Here is a 9,709-nt window from a genome sequence, read left to right as displayed (position 1 = left end):
CTTTTCTCTACCTCACAGCCAGTCGACCGGACATTCTGTTTACAATTGGAGTTTGCAGAAGAGGTCAGGCTAACCCTAAAATTTCTCATTACGTTGTTGCTAAGTGACTTTTGAAATATTTAAGGGGGTCTCAAAATGTGGGAATGTGGTATTCGAAGGATTCTAATTTAAATTTAACTAGCTATTCTGATGTAGACTATGCCTGTTGCAAAATAGATCGGAAGAGCACCAATGGAATCTTCCAGTTCCTTGGTGATCGTCTTGTCTCCTAGTATAGCAAGAAACAGACTTCTATAGCAACCTCTACAGCTGAAGTAGAGTTTCTTGTCATTGGCAGTTGTTGTGCTTAATTATTATGGGTTCAACAACAATTGAGGGACTTTGGGATCGAGGCTGAGGAGTCTACAATCTTCTATGACAATACCAGTGCCAAAGCTATAACATACAATCCGGTGTTGCACTCGAGGACCAAGAACATAGACATCAGACACCACTTCATCCGAGATCATGTGGCGTAGAAGCATATCCGGTTGGAATACGTATCAAACGAGAAACAAATGGCTGATATCTTCACCAAGCCACTCCTCGAGACTAAGTTTTCCTACTTTAGAAAATTTTGGGTCTCGTAGCCCTTAACTAAATTTTCTAAAAACACTCCATACTTAAATTTAAGGAGAACCTTATTCTCTTAAAAATACTTTTATTGCATTTGTTTTTATAAAAATTTCATGCATGAATTTGGGGAGAAGTCTTCTCCATAAACCGATTTTATGGCATACTTTTATAAAACATTTATTTCATAAAATTATAAGGAAATGACTTAGTAAATCAACCAGACAGAAATAACCAGACGGTTTCTATTTTTGAACCGATCAGATCATTCGACCAAAATCACTGTAGATCAAACTAAAACTGCTTAAGCATCTTGTAATTTAAATCAGTCGGTTATCTACAATTTGAACAAAATACTATTGGATTAGTCTTCTCTATAAGCGAAAGCGGTATTTCTTCAAATAAATTACCGACTTTTTGAAATATAGGATATGCAGACAACACATCCATTTCAGTTATTTACATTATAATTCGGTAGTTTCATCATTTAATCAAAATGGGATATCTGTCTTACTTTGTCATTATCTGTTCATATACCTTTCTCTCTCAGAAATTGAGTAGTCATATCTCAATAACTTGAAGACATGTGTCTCTCAATATTAAAAATATGACTAATATAAATGACGGTCCTTCTTCGTCTATTTCTCTTTGTTTGATGGATTTTATAATGATTCTTAAATGATGACTTCTCTATTAAATGATGACTTTATTGGGAACAAGATTCTTTAAAATTAAATGACTATTTAATGGGAAACTTGTAGCTATGTGTTAGTCGTATTCTATAAAGAGTAACCTACATATCTAAAGTAAATCAATATCCTTTTAGTGATTTTGAGTTCTTATCTCCTCTCTCTAGAAATCTCCCTGAGATTCCGAATTGCCTATAACCAAAATTCATCTTCTTCATTCGTGTTCTGAAATCAAGAAATGACCTCTTTTGCTTGAAACACTTTGACAATAAACTTCGAATTTGAATCCTCTGTGATGATTGAACAGATGGTCACAATGTTTGAATCCCTCGAACCTTCATCCTTGAAGACATTCCTCAGGAGATCCTCCATCTTTTACTAAAAAGATGTTCATGAGTTCTTTGAGTATGTAAGGATAATAGGGGATAGAATTATCCTAGAAACAATAAAAGGAGATGATGTCTCATTCTCTGAACAAACATTTTCTCTATTTTTCGAACTCTATCGGAGGGGCTGTAAGAATTTCCTACCTCTCCACACGATATTCATCCGAGATGAAGCTATTCTTCTCAAATACCTCCATTCCTGTTGAAACTCATGGGAATAAGTCTTCCCTAAACCTGAGTTTTCTCTTCTAAATGACATCATTTCTAAATCTCTCTTGGATAAGGAAGCCACTAATATCTACTTCAAAAAGATTTTTAGATGATGGTGGCCACAACCAGGGGTACATCTATCAACTAGTCAAAACTTATCTTCGATAACTTGGTGAATATGATCTCCTCTCCAAGGAAGCCAACTGGGTATGCTGTTCAGTTCAACATGTTTCTCTCCTATCTCTCAGCTAATGTTGTACCCGGGGTCCGCATCAAGTCCTCTTAATTCATAGATGATGAAGTAGTCTATGAATATGTCCTTAGAGTAGAAAGAGAAAAAAGATCAAGAAAAGAAGGATTCTAGGCCCCAAAGGCATTATAATTTTAATATTTGCAATGATGACAAATGAGGGGATATTAAACGTCTTAAATTTCTGTCCTCTTTACTTATGAAGCTTTTGAATTAATCTTTGTTGAATTATGCCTTTTATTAAATAAATTATCACTGATATTCATTATTATGATACTTTAAAATAATTGTTATAGGATTATTATGATTAATGTAGTAAATAATTATAGGTTTCCTTGGAAATATATATTTTTTTTAAATGACACCATTTTCTTTTCATTCACGGCGTCTGGAAAACACGCTCCACTAAAATGATGGTTTGCCTTTATTGCATTAAGTACGGTTTGAAACACGTTTGTTCAATCCCGTAAAAACATCATTCATGTCAAAAATCTTGCTTCACGTTATTCCTAAGATTTTCCTAACCCTGAATATCCATTTGGTCTGCCTACTCTCTAGAAAAAGCTCTTCATCTTCTTTAGTTCTTCTAGATTCTTACTATGGCTAAAGAAACTGCATTTTCTAACAAATTGATGGACGTGGACTTCTAATCCATCTACGAATCGGGGATACCGAAGATGGTGGTAATTTTCCGATCCATTGAGGCTTCCATCCATAGGAAGTTCCTAAGAGGTCCATTTATAAGCTACGACGAGGAGGTGCGAGCCTTCTTTGACTCGGCTAAGATTATCGATAAATCTATTTGTACGAAGGTGAATGGAACGGAGTTTATTCTCTCAAAAGCAGCGTTCGCTGAGATTCTAAAGCTTTCGATGAAGGCGAGATTAAAAAGTATCTGAAGTGTGAATAACACATTCTACGCGGCATCGCTTCCAAAGCACTTCAAGAGAGGGTAGGAGCCTTCGACTCAATAACCCAATCTAAGTTCGAGATGATTGTTGCAATAATAAGGGGTGAAGACATAAATTGTGGATCGGTTCTTTTTAACTTCCTCTATGAAATGGTGTTTCATCACACCAAAAGGATTATGGGCTTTTCATTCTAGATTGGAAGGATCCTGAAGCATTTGAAAGTGACCATCGATTCAGGTAACCCGTTGAATCCTAATGAGGTTGTGTCCTCTGTCCCTATTGCAAGGTATATCATCAGGACAAAGAAAGGCAAGAAGTCTAACTCCGAGGCCTCTAGTCAACAGTCCAGCGGTGGTTAAACGGCCGATGGAAAATCGGCAGGCGGTAAATCAACGGGCGGTTCTAAACGCATAAATACTTTTAGTCGCCCGACATCTACAAAGAGACTCGAGTCTTCTGCGAGCTCCAACAATATCATCATAACCAGACCTAGAGAAGCTGGTGAAATTAACTCATCACGAAAGAAGACTCGATTTGAGGTAAATATCTCTACTCCTCCGCTCCTTGCTGCCTCTTCTTTGCCAAAGCGCAAGGTACAGGGCATACTGTCATTCCGTTTGAAATAGCGCTTTTAGAGGTTCAAACGGTAGTTACTAATATTCTAACCGTTTGGATGCTCTTCAAACCGACCGGTCTGATGCCTTTCAAACCGACCGATCAGAGAACGCAGCAACCGACCAACATGACGTTACTCCTATCATCCAGTAGGAAGTTCTACCTATGGTTGAGAGTTCCTCAACAGATACAATTGCTGATAAGATGGCCGCGATAGCCATTGATCAAGGGTTTGTCCCTATCCCCTCCACTCAGCAAGAGGTGTTACCCTCTTTGGCCGCTTTCAATATGGAAGTGGAAGATGTCACAAACGTCGTGGAGTTTATATGTGTTCCTTCAAATCTATTTTCTTCTTTTGTTCAGATGAGAAAAGCTAGAGGAATCGAGTTCAGAGAACCTGTAGAGGAACCAAAACTTGTTGAAGTTTTAGGGTTTGGGAAAGGTATTTTTGTTTTTCTTCCTGATTCTCCTCTTGATATTACTCCTGAAGCATAAGACTCTATTAATCTAATAGTTAAAGAGGTTGATGTTTCTGCAAATGTCAAGATCGATCTATTCAACATTTGGCTCAGCACAAGATTTTGCACAAGATTATGCGATGTGCTTTCAGACATTGAAGAAGATGAGAAATGGTCTCAACTACTGAAAGTGGAAAAGAATGGTCTCAACTACTAAAAGTGGAAAATGTTATCTTTTCCTTAACCTAAACAAAAGATGTGTCTAAATCTGTCATGGGAAGAGTACCCAGCCCAGCATAGAGAGTTTTGACGGGCCACGGGTCAGCACGATAACATATCATGAGTTGTGCTGGGTTTGATTTTTTTAGCCCATAGGCTCGACCCGGTCCGGCCTGCTAATATTCCATGGCACGTCCCGACCCACAGATCGGCATGGCACATTAGTAAATATAAAGACAAAAAAGGTAACCAAAAACGGTAACATTTATAGAAAAAGACAAAAAAAACAGTAACAAAAAAGTGGTCACATTTCTACAAACTCTATAAATTGAATATTTCTCTTCATTTTCAAATCACCTATTCTTCTCTCTCTTAATTATCTTTTCTCATCGATTCAACCTCATTAATTGATCTTCTCTCTCAAGATTTAATATTTAATTATCATTTCTCATTTAATCTACATTTTTTTTCTACTAATTACTAATGGAAAATTTTGGAAGTTCTTTTTCTAGTGATGCAACAGGTGCACAACGGAGAAGATATGTCATTGAAGATGTCTCACCATTTCATCATCAAGAGGAGGAAAATGATGAACTCCAATTCGATGATGAAACCCAAGAACAAGTTCCAAATATGGTTGCGCCTTTAGTTGATACAACAGGATCACTAACACTATGAGACGTCGAACTAGTGAGATATGGAATCATTTTGATATATTAGAATCAAGCACTACAGCTAAGTGAAAAACATGTTCACAAATTTATTTTTGTAAAAGTTCTAGTGGTACAGGACATCTAAAAAGACATATATTAACCCATTCAAATCTTGAAACTACTCAAACTCAACTAATTAATGCAACCAAATTTTTTTAATTTGATGCTGAAATTACTAAATATGAACTAACTAGGTTGATTATAACAAATAAATATCCATTTTCCATGCTAGAATAAAAAAAAATTCTTAGGGCAGTGAATAATTCTATGCAACCTGCTTTTAAATACAATTTATGCTCATACGGTTACACGTCAAATGATGATTATGTTTAATGAAGAAAAAACTAAATTAATAGAATATATTTTATCTCATCAAATAAATTTTTCAATAACTAGTGATATTTGGGATACTTGTTTAGGAGATCATTATTTGTGTATAACGACTCATTTTGTAAATAATTCACATATTTGTAAACGAATAATATATTTTAGAAAATTGAACACTTTACATACCGGTGCTAATATAGCTTCTATAATAGATAAATGTTAAGAATATAATTTTACAAATAGATTAATTTCGATAAGTTTTGACCATGCAAGTAATAATAATAATGCTATTACTAGGTTAGAGAGAATGTTAGAACCAATTTTAGATGTTTCTTTATTTCACGTTAAATGTATGTGTCATATAATAAACCTTATTGTTCAAGATGGCTTAAGTGTTTTTCAACCTATTATTCAAAAAATGAAAGATATAGTATATGTTTTACGTACTTCCACACAAAATTATAATAAATATAAAATAATTTGTCGCCAAATAATTGTAAAATCATTAAGAATTCCAAACATTTGTATTACACGATGGAATTCAACCTATATAACATTAAATAAATGTGATAGATTAAGAAGACCATTAATGATTTTTATTGATCAATATTGTTATTCTGATTTTATATTAGAAGATTTTGAATTTGATTTAGCTGATAAAATTTCTAAATTTTTAATGTTTTTTTTTCGATATAACTAATATTTTATCAACTATTTATACACCTACATGTCATAAAGCTTTTCGAACTATAATCGGAATGGAAATTCATTTTCAAAAATATAAAAGTGATACACATTTTAATGAGTTTATCCCTCACATGGAATTAAAAGTTCTTAAAATACTTTGCGGATATTCCGCTATTATGAGATCTAAAATATCTATAGTAGCATCTTTCTTAGATAACCAATATACATATATATGTAAAATTATTACATTAGATCCAAATTTAATTACTAAATATAAACATAAACAATATTTAAATCCACAATTATATACTCATAATAAAATAAAAGAAATAAATGAACTTATTAAAAAATTATATAGTAAATATAAAACAAAATAATTTCCATTACTTAGCCAACAAACTCAACAAACCGAAACACAAAATTTTCAAAATGAGGATGACAACCCTTTAAACATGTTTTTTTCATATCGACCTTCTCATGCTAGTAGTAGTAGTTACGGTGTTTCGTCAGATTCTTTTGACGAAATCGTCGCTTATAATAATATTTTTAATGAGGATCCAATGTTTGTTATTGATCTTCTAAAATGGTGGGGAGACAAAATAAATACACTTCCAGTTTTATAATTAGTAGTTCGGGATATTTTTACCCCTCCTGTATCTACTATTCCTTCAGAACGTGCATTCTTTGGTTCCAAGAGATTGCTGAGTCCGAAGAGGACGAATATGAAAGAGTCGAATTTCCAAATGTGTATTCTTTTGAAGGATTGGTTCGATGCGGATATTAATGAACAATATCAAGGTTGTATGCGAGAAACTGAAGGCACATCTAATACTGATTCCGATGAAGGTGTGTAGGAGACAACTGATTATAGAATATTTTAGATTTAATCTAAGGTAAGTTAGAACTACGTGAGGGTCTGATTTTTATATATTTGTAAGATACGTAGGCAACTTGAAAGGGTGCGACCCCATATTTTTTAAAATTATTTTTTTTAGAAGGCTAACAAGGTTATTATATGGTTCGGTCTAGCCCGTTGGCACATCACGACACAGAAATGCTCGGCACGGGAAGCACAGAACGGTACGGCACGGCTCGGAATGGGAAGCACGGCACGGCTCGACGCGACATGGGACAACAGGCCGGGCTGGGCCTACATATTTACTGTTAGACACGACAAGAACACGACACGATTAAAATCAGATGTTCGAAGGAGAAGAAGAAATATCGAAGAAGTATCTAATTGTGCAAGAGAAGTCTTCTACAGAGGAATGACATTTCCAAATATTTCATATTTATGATTAATCCAAACCATGTATTAAAGAGAAGCACCCTTTTCCTAAGGTGGACTTGGAGCACTATCGGGAATATATGTGGGAAGTAGAGATTTTCTCTGGTGAGAAAGTGTCCACGGGTGTTACCCTTTCTGAATTTGAAGGAAGTGAGAAAGAAAATGAGTAATATCAAGCTTGTTCGAAACCATCGTCTTTAGTTGACAAGGTTCCCTCCTCTTCTACTCAAGTTGAAAACACCCCACCGACCAGTATTGAATCATCTCCTCCAAAGAAAGTGGTTAAGGAGAAGGAGACCAAAGTTTAAAGATCCAAGTAACCGACTCATGCTCACTCTCTTTCTGATAAGTCTATCAAATTTAAAGAGATCTTTGGTTGTACCCATAAGCTGAGCAATGAAATTCTTGGAGATGAGGTCGGTCCTTAAGGGATAATCTCTACACCTAACACTCAAGCTCTAACCCAGAACGTAGAACTAGAGTTATCTATCCAAGTTAGCTCTCGCCTGACACCTATTCGATCTATCCATGTTATCTCCCACCTCTCTACTCACTCCCATTCCGAAGAGCAATTCCCAAAAATAGTGGACATTCTTTAAATTGTCATGGATGCTCTGGCTCCATGGCGATAGGCCTTTCAATCTTTCAGCTCAAGGTAGGATCAGAAAGAGAGCTCGACTACATTTTCATCGGCCGCGCATGATGAGATGGTTGTGGATCATAAGTCAACAGACGTAAACTTAGTGAAAAACACGCAAGAACTCTTGAGGATGAGAAAGAGACTCAACAGGATGGAATCTATCTTCGACAAGAATCTCAATTTCCATGGCCAGACTAAATCTTCAATTAAAATTCTTGCATCTCAAATGTTGGAAATGGACAATTTTCTCAAAACTGCTGACGCAGAAAAAATTGAAGAAGCTGTTGTAGTTGCACGGAGATTTCAAAATGAAGAGAATGCAGCTGCTGAGGCTGCCAAACAATCTGCTGAAGATGATCCTGATAATATGACCTTGCAAGAGATGGTGAACCAAGAGAATCTTCTCCCTCGTAGCTCCCGTTCTAGACGCAAGTCATCTCAATGAGATTTTATTTATCCTTCACCTGATCCTCCTACTTCTCGAACCGGCGGCTCTCGAGCTCTAAAAGGAAGAGGACGTGGACGCGATTCTAGTTGTCATACTAGTGGAAACTTTATGAACAAATTGATGAAGGACATTGAAGACATAACTACAAAGGGGGATCTTAAAATTCTTTTTCTTTCTGTTTTTCTTCAATTACGAAATTCTTGAACTGATTTTTATTGAATTTATGTTATTGATTAATTGCATTTCTTGACTTGGTTTTCAAACATGGAAAATTGAATGATCCATGTTTAAGACTTAGTTAATTGCTGGTTTTGATCATTTTTAGGATAAATAATCATAAAAGGAGAAATTGCTAAATATACATAACTGACTTTGATAATTTATTCTAAATAATTAAAGAGGGAGAAATTATTAGATTAGAGATAAAAATTAACTTAGTATAATTAATCAATGTTATAAAATTACCGGGTCTTGAATATTTATTCTAAATAAACAAAAAGGGAGAAATTGTTAGATAAAATTAATCTACGACACTCACTATAATGATTCTATGAGGTTTTGATAATTTAGTTTAAATAACCAAAAGGGAGAAATTGTTTAGTTAAATTTTATGATTATCTTTTAGTGTATCAATAAAACTAAGTAGTGTTATTGATTTTAAATAGGGTCAAAGTGAAGAAAACCGGAAAGGGAATTCGTCCGGTAGTTTATCAAATTCAGTATTTGATCAACTTCGATTTCTACAAAAGCGCGTACGGTTTTTCTATTCGGCTTCAGCTTTGAAGAGGAGTGCTCGGTTTTATGTTCGGCTTTGTAGAAGTGTGATCGCTTTTCTATCCGGTAGTTGATCAATTTTGGTATTTGATCAACTTCGATATTCTATATGAATCACTTCCCGTTTTATCTCTCTTCAGTATTTTGAAGAAGCGCATCCGTTAGTTTGTCCAAATCGGTTTTTGGACAAGCGCTTCCAGTTTTATGTCTGTAGAATTTTGAGAGAGAAAAAAATAATAATATTTTATTACTTGTGTATTAAATAAGAAGTCTAGTTCTTAAATAGTGAAAATTACATATCAACAAAATAAAATAAAATATCAATAAAATAAAAATAAAATCTATTAATTAAATAAAAATAAAATCAATTATAATTGATTTGACAATCAGCAGCAAATCAATTATTCTCATTGATTTGCTACTAATAACATTTCATTCTTGAAATTGTTTCCTTCCAAGATAATTCTACACTCCCCCACAAG

Source organism: Impatiens glandulifera, chromosome 8 (genome assembly GCF_907164915.1).
Source record: "Impatiens glandulifera chromosome 8, dImpGla2.1, whole genome shotgun sequence".
NCBI lineage: Eukaryota > Viridiplantae > Streptophyta > Magnoliopsida > Ericales > Balsaminaceae > Impatiens > Impatiens glandulifera.
The sequence above is the reverse complement of the archived record's forward strand: the minus strand, read 5'-3'. Positions refer to the sequence as shown.